The sequence below is a fragment of the Musca autumnalis genome, unplaced genomic scaffold (genome assembly GCF_047663935.1).
Source record: "Musca autumnalis isolate F117 unplaced genomic scaffold, ASM4766393v1 scaffold_4, whole genome shotgun sequence".
NCBI classification, from domain to species: domain Eukaryota; kingdom Metazoa; phylum Arthropoda; class Insecta; order Diptera; family Muscidae; genus Musca; species Musca autumnalis.
The window spans coordinates 201,159,899-201,175,405 of NW_027411977.1; the positions used below are offsets into that span (position 1 = coordinate 201,159,899).

General features: G+C 28.4%; 1 protein-coding gene across 19 annotated transcripts in view; it reads left to right on the top strand.

The window, feature by feature from the left end:
* Plp (Pericentrin-like protein) overlaps positions 1-15,507 on the top strand; it is a 164,469-nt gene that overhangs the window by 131,363 nt on the left and 17,599 nt on the right. The gene's annotated exons all lie outside the window — the stretch shown is intronic.

The following is a 15,507-nucleotide window of genomic DNA, read 5'->3' on the forward strand; positions in this document are numbered from 1 at the left end:
CAAATTATATCATATCCATAATGTTTGGTAGAAATCCATTGAAAGTGGCTCTAGGAGACAAAGATATTTTATTTTGTACTTTCTATATGTATGTGTGTATGCATTTGAAACAAAATACCACATATAGTTAACAAATTCTAATAGTAGCCTAGCTCGTACCGACCATGTGATACTCTATACCACTATTCCAGTGTATAAGCTTTTCGGGGATCAAAATTGAGTTTAGAAAGGTACTGTATTACACTGTGCGACAACAAAAAAAGTGACAAGGAAAACCGAGTAGAATATGAAAGTAGAGCTAAAAATATGAGAAATGTGTATCGGCGTTTTTAAAGTTTACATCGGAAGGTAACTAAAGTAGGCGGGGCAAGTTCCGCCCATGGGGAATATTTTTGTTAAATGTAAATTTCTAGGGTTAATTCCGTAAATGTCACCAAAGCAGGAGTTACTCCCATCATTATATTATTTTGGACCACGCCAAATCGTGCATGTGAGAGCCCATATGGCACCTATATTTTCACTGGACCATAGGCGTAGACCTCTCATGTATTTTCACATACAATATACGAGCAACCAATGACTTATCCTAACTACGTACTTTAAGTTAAAAGATTTTGGTCCAGTATGGAATTATGTAAAATTAACAGTCCAAAATTAAAAAAAAAATAATTTCATTCTAAAATATATAAATTCGTAATCTAATTTTCTTAAGAAAATTTTATACCTAGATATATGGCTTATTCTGAAACTCATAGTGAAATGTTGTGTAAAAATTTTCTTCTTTTGACACTTTTCACCTAGAACCAAGTTTCATATTACTTGCATGTATCAACTCGAAAAAGAAGGAAAAAAATTTCATCAAAAAATTGGGAAATATTTTCATGTTTTTCAGCAAAATTGATACTGATATTTTCATGATATATAATGAAAACAGACATTTAATTTCTTTGGTTGGTTACCCATAGTGAAATTTGACGAAAAATATTTTTGTCTTTGACGTCATCTCTCTAAAATTATGTTTTGTGGGATAATTTTGAATACACTTAGATGAAGTCCGACTTTAACCCTAAAACCTGTTTTTTATATTTAGAGATTCCTGGCGATTAGATAAGATTTACAGATTTGGTGTATTCTGAGACATGTAATAAAATCTTATGGCGAACAATTTTGTAGAATATTTGAATTTGATCACATTTTAAAGGAGTTTTTGTACGATTTTCGAAAAAAGGCCAAAAAATACCCCTTTGATGAACCACATGAGGATTAACATTTTTAACAAAAGTATTCCCCACATCCTCCTCTGTAAAGTTGCCAAAGACACTATATACCTAAAATGCAAGAATTCCAAGATATCTTAACTCGAATATTTCGAAAAAAAACTAGAAATGGGAGGATCTTGCCCCGCCTACTTTGGTTACTTTCCGATGTAAACGTTAAAAACGCCGATACACGTGTCTCATATTTTTAGCTCTACTTTCATATTCTAACAAGTTTTTCCCGTCATTTTGAAAAAAAAAAATGAATTTTGTTGCACAGTGTTATTTACCCCAAGACAGACGACGTTGGCTGAGAGATCATATTTCTAGCATTTGACAACTTTTGGTAACGAAATTAAGACCACATGAAAGATCAGGCGTGCTCTTCTTTAATATTCGTCACTTTAGTTGAAGCGCCCCCAAACCAAAGCACGTTATTCGACAATACAAATAGAAATCCACAAATAGTCAAAATGGGATTGGTTTGTGCCTATTATTATAGTATCTCTGTTACACATGTGCCAACCTAATTTACATCATTGTAAAGTTGAGATTTTCATGGATAGACTTTCCTTTTTGAGTACCCCTAATAAAAGCGGATTTTTCGCCTTAGAATTAAAACCTGGCTATTTCCCCACAGAACTGTATTGTCCATTCAGAATATTATCGGACCATCCAACAGACATCAATGAGTGCATCCCGATTCATGTTAACTTAATAATATGGGACCTAATTTGTATAGCCAAGTCCGAACTTGTAGTGCGGTTTTACATAGCTAAAATAATAAAAAATGTCGCCAACATTACGCTGAGGGGTATTTTGCCACCGTTAACAATCTGATGTTGCCTGGCTTGAGAATCGAAACCGCGCATACAGTGTGCAGGGCGAGTTTGCTTACCATTAATAGGCTTTTTCCTCTCTAGAATAGGTCAGCAAAACCATCGATAGTACGACCATCGTTTCGTGGTTCAGGAATCGATTTTCCCGTCCAAAGCTTTAATTTTTGTCGTCGCCGATTGTTAATTTCTATATAGGATTCGATAGTAAACATACTGAAACTAAAGAAACCAAAAAAATTAGGTCAAAATATTGGAAGGTGTGGGCAAGACGACCATTTTTTTCGAATTTTTTTGAAAATATGTCATTTTTGCAAATTTCTGGAGAAAGAAATAGCTATTTCTCGGAAACTTTAACAGATATTGTATTCATTGTTTTTTTCTTAGGTAGGTAGCCTTGTTGTCTTTAAGAACAGTTTCAATAAATTAACATAGCGTTTACACGAAGTGAACTATTTTATTTTTCCTCTAGTATTAATTTTTAGTGAAATTCCAATTTTATTGGACTAGAACGTTTAGGGAACAACTTGGAACCAAGTTCCGTTTTCACAGAACGATGCCCGAGAGTGTCCTCCTTCAGCCCATATATATTCTTTTGTACCCGTTCCGTCCGTTAAACACTTTTTTGCATTTTTTGAAATTACATGGGTAAAAATGTGTGTCTTTTCCATACCGTTTCCCGCATATGTAAATTATAGCTTTTTTTTACCGAAATGGACATTTCTTAATATATGAGGTTTTATAAGAGTTATATGAGTTTTATGAAAGCCCAAGGAGATTTTTTTAAGTTTGGAAAAAATTAAACATTTCAAAAATTTTTTTTTAAATTAAAAAAAATCCAAATATTTTTCTTAAATTTTTTGTATTTTTATGGTTTGTTTATTGGCGGTTGACCTATCTTAAATAGTTAGAATATATGAAAAACTCAAAACACTTATATTTTGATGCAAATATGAAAAAACTCAAATTTTTAACTTCGACCTTGAATTCCTCTGCAACACTAGACTGAATTCGAATGTTTTTAATGTATCGGAAAACTATGTTATCTGTAGAACAAAAAAAATTATGAAAATATCTCAACCTGTTCTAAAGTTACAGAGTTTTGACCGGGAAAAACGATTCTGAACTACTATGCGCCAGCGAATTATTTAAAAATAATAGGTTTAGAATCCGGTATAATTTACCAGCTCTGCGCTGGGACCCCCACGGAATTTCGTAACGATCTGATTAAAATTGCGACCTGTTGCGTGATTGCATGAGGGATCGGCTCAGTTCATCGAGAAATTCATTTTGGTATATACAAAGCTGGGTCCACATAAGGGTTCAGCAAGACGTATGCAGGGTTGAAAACATCCTACCTATGCCGACTACACCACAGTTAATATGTAAAATATAGGAGATATATATCAATTTGAACCGATTTCTATATATAATGGTTAACTTATTAAAAAATTCCGTCACACATTCCAAATTTCATCAAAATTTGATCGGGCGAAAATATATATCCTATATCCAAATCTGAACCAATTTCGAAGTAATTTGGCACACTCATTTCTAGATTGAATTCAGTCACACATTCTAAACTTCATCAAAATCGGACGTATATAGCGTGTTTGGTGCAGCAAATACGTCAAATCGGCCGAAAATATATATGGGAGCTATATCCAAATCTGAACCGATTTTCACCAAAAGCAATAGCGTTCTTCCTATGGCTAATAAAATTATATTCCACAATTTTCAACTGAATCGGACAATAAATGCGACTTGTACGTTGCGAACAAAAATACATGGACAGACGGACAGAGAAACGGACATGCGTAAATCGACTCAGAAAGTGATTCTATGTATATCCCTAAAAGCAACTATGGATATACCCATCGTTTCCTTTTGCATGTCACAAACAAATGCACAAATGCATAATACCCCTTACCACAGTGTGGTGTAGGGTATAATTAGTAGTTAACACGATTATTCTGGAAGGAATGCAGGATTTGGACCATAAAACATACATCCCGAGATTCGAAGCCATTCGGGCTGTTCGTACAGAAGTTGCTATTACTTCTAGGATGTTTTGTATTGAAAATGGCCCAATCAATCCATGTTTCGTTTAGAACGGTAACTCCCGATTTTCGGTTTTATCCAAATTAATCCACCGAAACTGCTTAAATTTGGTCTCCTTAAGGGGCATAAAACATTCCTGTAAAGAATAGTCGACGTTTTCATATAGACTTCATAGAAAGGCACCTCCCGATTTCGGATTTTTTGAAATGTCGGAAATTTTGAATTTTTTCTTCGTTGGGGCTAAAAAACTGTCCCCAAAAATGTGTCGGTAATGTGTCCACGTTGGGTGCCACCGTGGTGCAATGGTATGCACACCCGCCTTGCACGCAGAAGGTCGTGCGTTCGATTCCCCGGCCAGGCAACATCAAAATTTTCAACGGTGGCAAAATACCCCTCAGTAATGTTGGCGACATTTCCTGAGTATTTCAGCCATGTAAAACTTCTCTATAAAGTGGTATCGTAAGAGACGCCGTTCTGATTCGGCGATAAACAGTAGGTCCCATATCATTGAGCTAATATGAATCGGGGTGCACTCATTGATATGAGAGAAGTCTCCCCTGCCCCGTCTGGGATGTTTGTGAAACAATTATAAAATGTGTCCACGTTTTGATATAGCCCCAATAGGAGGGTACCACCTGATTTTAGGTATTTTCAATGCGGTAGTCGCACTATCCCACCGTAAAAATTGCTGAAATTTGGATCCTTGTTTTTAAAGAAATAGCTAAATTTGGTATATACGCTCCGTTAAACATTTCTGAAGAGAATTATCTGGAAAGGTCCACGGTTTAATATAGCCCCCATAAAAGGGTACCCTCAGTCTTTAAGCTAACAATGGTACACACACTTTAATACGATCAAGTGGATAATGGTTTTGAAACCAACGAACTCCGTTGCAGACAATTTAGAGTCGATTTAAACATGTCAGTCCGTCTGGCTGGTACGCACGATAACTCTCGAGCGGACCTACTGTCCGATTTGATCCAAAATTTGGTTCTCTTAATATTTCTTCCACACATAGATCATGCTCAAATGTGGACTATACGCATCGCTCCTTTGCGCACCTCCTACATACATTTTCTAATTTTTTCGCAAAAGTGTAGTTCGAGGACACGGGTCTATTTGCTTTGATCGGGGTTGTACTCGTACAATTTTACAGTACAGTCAATACATTCCGAGATCAAATGCCAACACCAAGTTAAATGGCAGATGATCTCGATAACATCCGAATTGAGTTTACGATTTGTTCGAAACTTTGCATCTAGTAAAATTTATATCAAACGTACATAAAGTTCCAAGAAGGTGTATATCGGACACAAAATGTTTTTGCAAAAGTGAAGTTTAAAACCACTCCTCGGATCTTTTTTTAATTTCACAGCAGGTAGCCCTCACTGCTCCTATTACTACGGTTTAAAATTTTGGCCGGAAGTCCATACTTACTGAGATAATGGTCGAGAAGCTCTAAAAACTCTGACGATACCAACTGAAATGACTGATAAGCACGATAACTTATGAAATGAATATCCGATTTGGCCGAAACTTTGCACACCGTAATATTTCTATCAAACGTGCATCAAGTTCCATAAAAGTCTATATCGGATAACACCTGCGGGTACTTCCCTCACACAGGTTCAACAGTTTCGCTTAAGTGTAGTTTAAGGAATGTTCGAGGATACTTTGTAAATTTCTGGTAACAATGGAATAATTTTTTCGTGGGCAAGTGCATGTCACCTGACAATGACCTAAAAGCTCTAAGTACTAAAAGTACTGCATAATATCTTAAGGCCTCGACACATAAGAAGCATGGCATTCTTGCTTAAGTCATATCTGGTAAATGACTAAAGACCAAGTTAGACCTAATTCAAATGTGATTGCGAAATCTTTTTATTAGGTCGAACTTGGTCTTTAGTCTTTTATTAAATATGGCTTCAGGAAGAATGCCATGTTCTTATGTGTCGAGGCCTTTAGGAAAGAAGAGATTCACTGTGATGCAATTTCATGTTCGTACAATACTACCAGCTTTACAAAACTTCAAAATGTTCGCTTAAGGGCTATTCAAGGATTGTTTTGAAACAAATACTTCCCGAGGTATGGGCTCCAAATGTCCCCAAATTTTGGGCAATTTTTTCATACACCTCTCATACTAACCTTGTTTAGTAGTCGATTACAATGCTATAATATTATTATCCATACTTATCCCGATAATGTTCGGAATCTTACAAAGACCCCGCCCAAATGGTATTGTTGCAGTATTAAAAATACCCACCCTGAATACGCCTAAAAATGTACGTTGGAAACTTTCAGTACTTCATTTGACACCTGCGAAAATAACCGACGAAACGACGAAAATAAACTTGTCGGTAGGTCTTACCGATAGCAACAGTGTTGCTAATGTATATTTATAGTTTTGGGTTATAATTCTGCATTTAAGTTTCTACCGAGTTTGTCGGTAATTTTAATATTGAAGATTAGTCGTGGAACTTCAATGTTAAGAAAGGATCCCTAATTTTAAAATTACTTTTGTAACCATTAAAAGGGTACAACGTTGGGCGCCATTTTTAAGTTTATTCATATGATCCAAGGAAAGACATTCCCAATTCTAAATGGCGCCCAACTTTGTGCCTATAGGAAGAAGTTGGCCGCAAAAAGTCTTCATATCAGAAGAGTAATGACACTCGCCACACATTTGGAACGTCTTTCCTTAGGCCATATGAATCAACTTTAAATGGCGCCCAACGTTGAACTCTTTTAATGATCACAAAAGTAAATTTGGGGCTTTTTGCTTCGACCCCTACTACCATTGTTTTATATATAAAGGATGAGAGTATTTAGCTGTAGGCAAAGCTGACTGATTCTTTTTTACTTATTTTTGTTCTGGAATCCAAATATTTTGTTGTGAATTATGTTTGCAGTTAATCTTCTGTCATTTTTTGTTGAACAAAAAAATTGTTTTTAATGTTTCTCCCCAAATCCGTTTTCTGGCAATGTGTTCGAGTTGAGTGACCTTTGTTTTGTTTTTATTAAATAATTGAAAAATAAATGTGTTTGGACATGTCATTATTTTGACATGTTTTGGCAGCATTTCATTAGTGCAATTATATTTCATCCTTGAGTTTCAAACAATAACAAAAAATCAATCATTGGAAATTGGTTTATTAACAGCATATCAGTGTGAAATTTGAAACGCAATGTTCAACAATTGCTCAGTTCCAGAATCTGCAAGAATCTACCATTTTTGAATGTTTTGACAAATTTATAAAGGAGAAAATGGTCAAAATTTCAAAAATCGTACACTCTTACAGGTTCTCCAACATAGCTAATACTTTTGTATTTTTACGTTTACATATTAGGGCGAACATAATTTTCAAATTAATTTTTGAATTTGTTATTGAATTAAATTTATATTTATTTATCTCTCGAGTTGAGTTGGATTATTGAATAAATTTTTGCAAAGGAAAATCGAAGAGATTTCCACACAACCACCAAATTAATAATACGATCGGTTCCCCTGTTTCTTATGCAGCTATTTATATTATCGAATTCCACTGTCGAACACAATATTAATTTTTCCCGCCTAATTCATGTCCGCATTCTATAAAGAAATTTGCCTTTCATATCAATTTCCAAATGAAAACATAAAAAAGGAAATCAACAAATTATTTCTTAAATTATCAAAATCAACATCAATTTTCCCCAGGTTATGTGCCAATTTCACTTTCTCGGTGTGGCACACATAAAAGCACAAACATACACACACACAAATTTCCCTTTATTGCTCTCCATTCCTATTCAATTTTCACCCATTTAGACATAAAAATTGACTTTACGCTGCTTATACAAATATTGTCATCTGGCGGAGGTTGTCATACCGTATAATAAATCGTGTTTTCTGTCCGATTCTATCACAACGTAAATATTTTCTTGTTTTCATTTTTTCGCAAGTGTCCGTGCTGTGCTGCTTGCTATCTATCTGATGAACCCGAAAACAGCACAAAATTTTTATTTTGATTTTTTTTCTCGGGTTTGCTTTGATGCTAATTTCGTAATGGGAGCGCATAAACAAATATACCGACATTAAAATTTGTGTTTTTTAGGGATATTTAGGTTTATGAGCTCAAATCAAAAATAAATTCTATGATTCCCATGTTATTGGGAAAAAACATTAGAGCAGAGCGAAAAGATATGGCCTAAATAAATTGGCGAAGTACGTGATGTGTTTTTATTGAACATTTTTAAGGATGAAATTCGGGGATTCATTTGGTATTGAAGAACAAATATTGAAGGGATTTTATATATAATTGTCTCAATATTATGCTATTTCAATATTATATTAAAAATGCCAACACCAATATTGAAATTAGGGAGGAATAGGTTTCATTATTTTGTAATAAAACGAGTAAGAAAAGAAACAGTCGGAAGAGCGAACTACATGGAGTGGAGTACCTAAATGGCGGGAGTGGAGTACCTAAAGAAGAAAAAATATTAATAAATATTTTTTCAATAATCGAGGATTTTTTAAAAATTTTGTCCATAATCGTGGATTTTTTAAATATTTTTTTTTCAATAATCGTGGATTTTTTAAATATTTTTTTCAATAATCGTGGATTTTTTAAATATTTTTTTCAATAATCGTGGATTTTTTAAATATTTTTTCAATAATCGTGGATTTTTTATATATTTTTTTCAAAAATCGTGGATTTTTTAAATATTTTTTTCAATAATCGTGGATTTTTTAAATATTTTTTCAATAATCGTGGATTTTTTAAATATTTTTTCAATAATCGTGTATTTTTTAAATGTTTTTTTTTTCAATAATCGTGGATTTTTTAAATATTTTTTTCAATAATCGTGGATTTTTAAATATTTTTTTCAATAATCGTGGATTTTTTAAATATTTTTTTCAATAATCGTGCATTTTTAAAATATTTTTTTCAATAATCGTGGATTTTTTAAATATTTTTTTCAATAATCGTGGATTTTTTAAATGTTTTTTTCAATAATCGTGGATTTTTTAAATATTTTTTTCAATAATCGTGCATTTTTTAAATATTTTTTTCAATAATCGTGGATTTTTTAAATATTTTTTCAATAATCGTGTATTTTTTAAATGTTTTTTTTCAATAATCGTGGATTTTTTAAATATTTTTTTCAATAATCGTGGATTTTTAAATATTTTTTTTCAATAATCGTGGATTTTTTAAATATTTTTTTCAATAATCGTGCATTTTTTAAATATTTTTTTCAATAATCGTGGATTTTTTAAATATTTTTTTCAATAATCGTGGATTTTTTAAATGTTTTTTTTCAATAATCGTGGATTTTTTAAATATTTTTTTCAATAATCGTGAATTTTTTAAATATTTTTTTCAATAATCGTGGATTTTTTAAATTTTTTTTCAATAATCGTGGATTTTTTAAATATTTTTTTCAATAATCGTGGATTTTTAAATATTTTTTTCAATAATCGTGGATTTTTTTAAATATTTTTTTCAATAATCGTTGATTTTTTAAATATTTTTTTCAATAATCGTGGATTTTTTAAATATTTTTTTCAATAATCGTGGATTTTTTAAATATTTTTTTTCAATAATCGTGGATTTTTTAAATATTTTTTTCAAAAATCGTGGATTTTTTAAATATTTTTTCAATAATCGTGGATTTTTTAAATATTTTTTTCAATAATCGTGGATTTTTTAAATGTTTTTTTCAATAATCGTGGAATTTTTAAATGTTTTTTTCAATAATCGTGGATTTTTTAAATGTTTTTTTCAATAATCGTGGATTTTTAAATATTTTTCAATAATTGTGGATTTTTAAATATTTTTTTCAATAATCGTGGATTTTTTAAATATTTTTTTCAATAATCGTGGATTTTTTAAATATTTTTTTTCAATAATCGTGGATTTTTTTAAAAAAAATATTTTTTTCAATTATGGTGGATTTTTTTAGAAACATTTTTTCAATTATCGTAAATTTTTTTAAAAATATTTTTTAATTATCGAACATTTTTTTAAAAATATTTTTTCAATTATTGTGGATTTTTTTAAAAATATTTTTTCAATTATCGTGGATTTTTTAAAAATATTTTTTCAATTATCGTGGATTTTTTAAAAATATTTTTTCAACTATCGTGGATTTTTAAAAGAAAATTTTCAATTATCGTGGATTTTTTAAAACTATTTTTTCAGTAATTTTTAAAATTATTTTTCTCTATTAAAAATACACAACAAAAATATTATTCCATTCAGAATTACAAACAAAATGATCCTCGAACAGTACTTAAACTGTTATTGTCGGACATAGTCCATCCTCGAACTTGATTTCGCTTTGAGAAGAAAATTAAGATGTTCAAAGGTTGAACCAATGAACCCAAATTTACACCATTACACAATTTACACCCCATGGTGCCAAATTTTTAATTTAATTTGAATGATATTTTTTTAATACTATCCTCCTTATTTAATCATATTTTTGCAATTACATCAATGCGTTAACTTTAAATCATCTCATCATTCATTTAAATCCATTCGTAATAGACGATTTCCATTGCCATCATCAGTTTCACTATGGGATATATCCTCCTCATATATTTATTGATGATGCAATCTGCTACTGTTGCACAAAACACCATCCGTTTCTTGGTGTTCTTGCTCCAGCTCCATTCCCGTTCATTACAAAACATATTCACCCATTCAACTTATACGATTTCTGTCAAGAGTTTATCGTGTAAACAATGAATTGTTTTGTTTACACAAAAGTGTTAAGAATTACAGCCCAGCACTCCAGCAGAATAAACCGACAGCCAGCCCTTTTTTCGAGTATTTAGGGATACTTTAAAGTGTATCGTACGCATTTTTTTTTTTGGCCAGATTATTTTCCCTTTATTTTGAAAAGTGTTTCATGTTTCTTTCTCATGTTGTTTTGTTCGGTGCAGCTTGTCTTATATTTATGGTTTATGTCATTTTACACTTGGCTGTAATAAATTGTGTGTTAGTGTTTTGTATTTCTTCATTTGCGGTTTCTTTCATTATCTCTTTATTTTTTACAAGTGGATTAGATGGAATTAAAGAGAAATTAAATTAGATTTTATAAATGAAAATAAATTTCAAGGTTTGGAATAAAAGGAGTAAGAAAAGAATCAGTCGGCAAAGCGGACTAGATGGAACCAAAATGCCGGGAGTGGAGTAACTAAAGAAGAAAATATTTTTCCAAGCATCGCGCAATGGTTCAGGAATCGATTTTCCTGGCCAAAAATCAAAATTTTATTTTGTCAAAGATATTTAATTTCTATATGGGATTCGATAGTAAACATATTGAAACTAAGGAAACCAAAAAATTGGGTAAAAATATTGGAAGGCGTGGGCGTGGTGTGCCCCTAAAAACGAACATTTTCCAAATTTTTGGGAAATACATAATTTTTGCAAGTTTCTGGAGAAAGACGTAGCTATTTCTCGGAAACTATAACATATATTGTGTTCATTGTAAGGTAGGTAGGATTGTGGCCTTTAAAACTCGTTTTAGTAAATTACCGTAGAGTTTACACAACATGAGCTATTTAATTTTTCCTTAGGTACTACATTTTATGAAATTCCAAATTTAGTGGACTAGAACTTTTGTGGAACAACATGGAATAAAGCTCTGTTTTTCAAAGAGATGCCCGAGAGTCTCCTATTTCAGCCCATATATACATTTGTATCCGTCCCGTTCCGTCCGTTTAACACTTTTTTCAATTTATTGAAATTACATGGGTAAAAATGTGTGTTTTTCTATACTGTTTCCATATGAATTAAAGCTTTTTGACAGAAATTAACATTTTTTTTAATATATGAATTTTTATACCAGTTATATAAGTTTTATGAAAACCCAAGGAGCATTTTTTTAATTTTTGAAAAAATTAAAATTTTTCTGTAAAATTTTTTTTACAAATTTTGAAAAAAATATTTTTTTTCGACATTTTTTTCGATTTTTTCTTTTTAGTTTTTTTGGTAATTTTTTTGTTTATTTATTGGTGTTTGACCATCTTTAATACATAGGAAGATATAAAAACCACAAAAACACTCATAATTTGATGAAAAATGGTTAAAAAACTCAAAAGTTGAACTTTGACCTTGAATTTCTCTGCAACTACCAGACCGAATTTGACCGCTTATGATTCGTCTGAAAGCTGATTGCGTTATCCGTCTAACAATCAAAGAATTATGAAAATATCTCTATCCGTTCAAAGTTACAGAATTTTGACCAGGAAAAAACGATTCTGAACCACTGTGCATCGTAGATTTTCTAAAAAATATTTATTCCATAAAAAATCTTTTTTCATTAACCCTGGATTTTTTTAAAAATAATTTTTTCAATAATCGTGGATTTTTTAAAAAATATTTTTTCAATAATCGTGGATTTTTTAAAATATATTTTTTTAATAATCGTGGATTTTTTAAAATATATTTTTTTAATAATCGTGGATTTTTTAAAAATATATTTTTTTTAATAATCGTGGATTTTTTAAAAATATATTTTTTTAATAATCGTGGATTTTTTAAAATATATTTTTTTAATAAACGTGGATTTTTTAAAATATAGTTTTTTAATAATCGTGGATTTTTTAAAATATATTTTTTTAAATAATTGTGGATTTTTTAAAATATATTTTTTTAATAATCGTGGATTTTTTTAAAATATATTTTTTTAATAATCGTGGATTTTTTAAAATATATTTTTTTAATAATCGTGGATTTTTTAAAATATATTTTTTTTAATAATCGTGGATTTTTTAAAATATATTTTTTTTAATAATCGTGGATTTTTTAAAATATATTTTTTTAATAATCGTGAATTTTTTAAAAATATTATTCATTATTTTTCGTGGATTTTTAAAAAAACATGTTTTTTATAATCGTGGATCTTTTTAAAATTCTTTCAATAATCGTGGATCTTTTTAAAAATTTTTCAATAATCGTGGATCTTTTTAAAAATTTTTCAATAATCGTGGATTTTTTAAAATATATTTTTTTAATAATCGTGAATTTTTTAAAAATATTATTCATTATTTTTCGTGGATTTTTAAAAAAACATGTTTTTTATAATCGTGGATCTTTTTAAAATTTTTTCAATAATCGTGGATCTTTTTAAAAATTTTTCAATAATCGTGGATTTTTTAAAAATATTATTCATTATTTTTCGTGGATTTTTAAAAAACATGTTTTTTATAATCGTGGATCTTTTTATACTTTTTTCAATAATTGTGGATTTTTTATAAATATTTTTTTTCAATAATCGTGGATTTTTTAAAAAATATTTTTTAATAATCTTGGATTTTTCAAAAAATATTTTTTCAATAATCGTGGATTTTTTTTAAAAAAAATTTCAATTATCGTGGATTTTTTTAAAAAAAATCAATTATCGTGGATTTAAAAAAAATATATTTTCAATAATCGTGGATTTTTTTTAAAAAATATTCAATTATCGTGGATTTTTTAAAAATATTTTTCAATAATCGTGGATTTTTTAAAAATATTTTTTCAATAATCGTGAATTTTTTTAAAAATATTTTTCAATATCCGTGGATTTTGTTAAAATATATTTCAATAATCGTGGATGTTTTAAAAAATATTTTTTCAATAATCGTCGATTTTTAAAAAAAATTTTAATAATCGTGGATTTTTAATAAAAAAAACATTTTGAATAGTTGTGGATTTGTTTTTAAAAATATTTTTCAATAATTGTGGATTTTTTAAAAAAACATTTTTTCAATAATCGTGGATTTTTTAAAAAACATTTTTTCAATAATCGTGGATTTTTTAAAAAAACATTTTTTCAATAATCGTGGATTTTTAAAAAACATTTTTTCAATAATCGTTAATTTTTTAAAAAACATTTTTTCAATAATCCTGGATTTTTTAAAAAACATTTTTTCAATAATCATGGATTTTTTAAAAAACATTTTTTCAATAATCGTGGATTTTTTAAAAAACATTTTTTCAATAATCGTGGATTTTTTAAAAAACATTTTTTCAATAATCGTGTATTTTTTAAAAAACATTTTTTTAATAATCGTGGATTTTTTAAAAAACATTTTTTCAATAATCGTGGATTTTTTTTTTAAATATTTTTTTATAAGTGTGGATTTAAACAAAAAATAATAAATAAATTTTTAAAAATATTTTTTCAATAATCGTGAATTTTTTCAAAATTTTTTTCAAAAAATATTTTTTCAATAAAAAAATAATACTAGTTGGGATTTTGAAAATATTTTTTTGTAATCGTGGATTAAAAAAAAATATTATATCTATAATCGTGGATTTTTACTTTTAAATATTTTTCAATAACCATGGATTGTTTTAAATATTTTTTCAATAATTCTGGATTTTTATTTTTCAATAATCATTAATTTTTTAAAAAAAAATATTTTTTCAATAATCATGGATTTCTTAAAATTTTTTTCAAAAGTCGTGGATTTTTTATAAAAATATTTTCTCCAGTAATCTTGGATTTTTTTAAATATTTTTTTAATAATCGTGGATTTTTTAAAAATAGTTTTTCAGTAATCTTGCATTTTTTAAAGGTATATTTTCAATAATAATCGTGGATTTTTTAAAAATATTTCTTTTAATTACAGTGGATTTTTTAAAATATTTTTTTTTAATTAACGTGGATTTTTTAAAAATATTTTTTAATGAACGTGGATCTTTTAAAAAAAGATTTTTCAATTATTATTATTACAGTGGTTCTTTTTTTAAAAAAAAAAAAAATTCAATTAACGTGGATTTAAAAAAATCTATTTAAAAAAATCAATCAATAATAATCGTGAATTTTTTAAAAATAGTTTTTCAATTAACGTGGATTTTTTAAAAATAGTTTTTCAATTAACGTGGATTTATTAAAAATAGTTTTCCAATTAACGTGGCCTTTTTAAAAAATTTTTTCAATAAACGTACATTTCTTTTTTAAATATTTTTAAATTTAAATATTTTTCAGTTAACGTGGATTTTTGATGTTTAATATTTTTTCAATAAACTTGGATTGTTTTAAATATTTTTTTTCAATAATCGTGGAATGTTTTAAATATTTTTTCAATAATATTTGGATTTTTATTTTTAAATATTTTTTCAATAATCCTGGATTTTAAACTTTTTTAAGTAATCGTGATTTTTTTTAAATATTTTTTCAATAATCGTGGATTTTTTAAAAACAATTTTTCGATAATCGTGAATTTTTTATAAAATTATTTTTCAATAATCGTGGGTTTTTTAAACAATATTTATTCAATAATCGTGGATTTAAAAAAAGCTTTTTTTATCAATAATCATGGATTAAAAAAGAAATTTTTTTCAATAATCATGGATTTTATTTTTTTTTTTTCA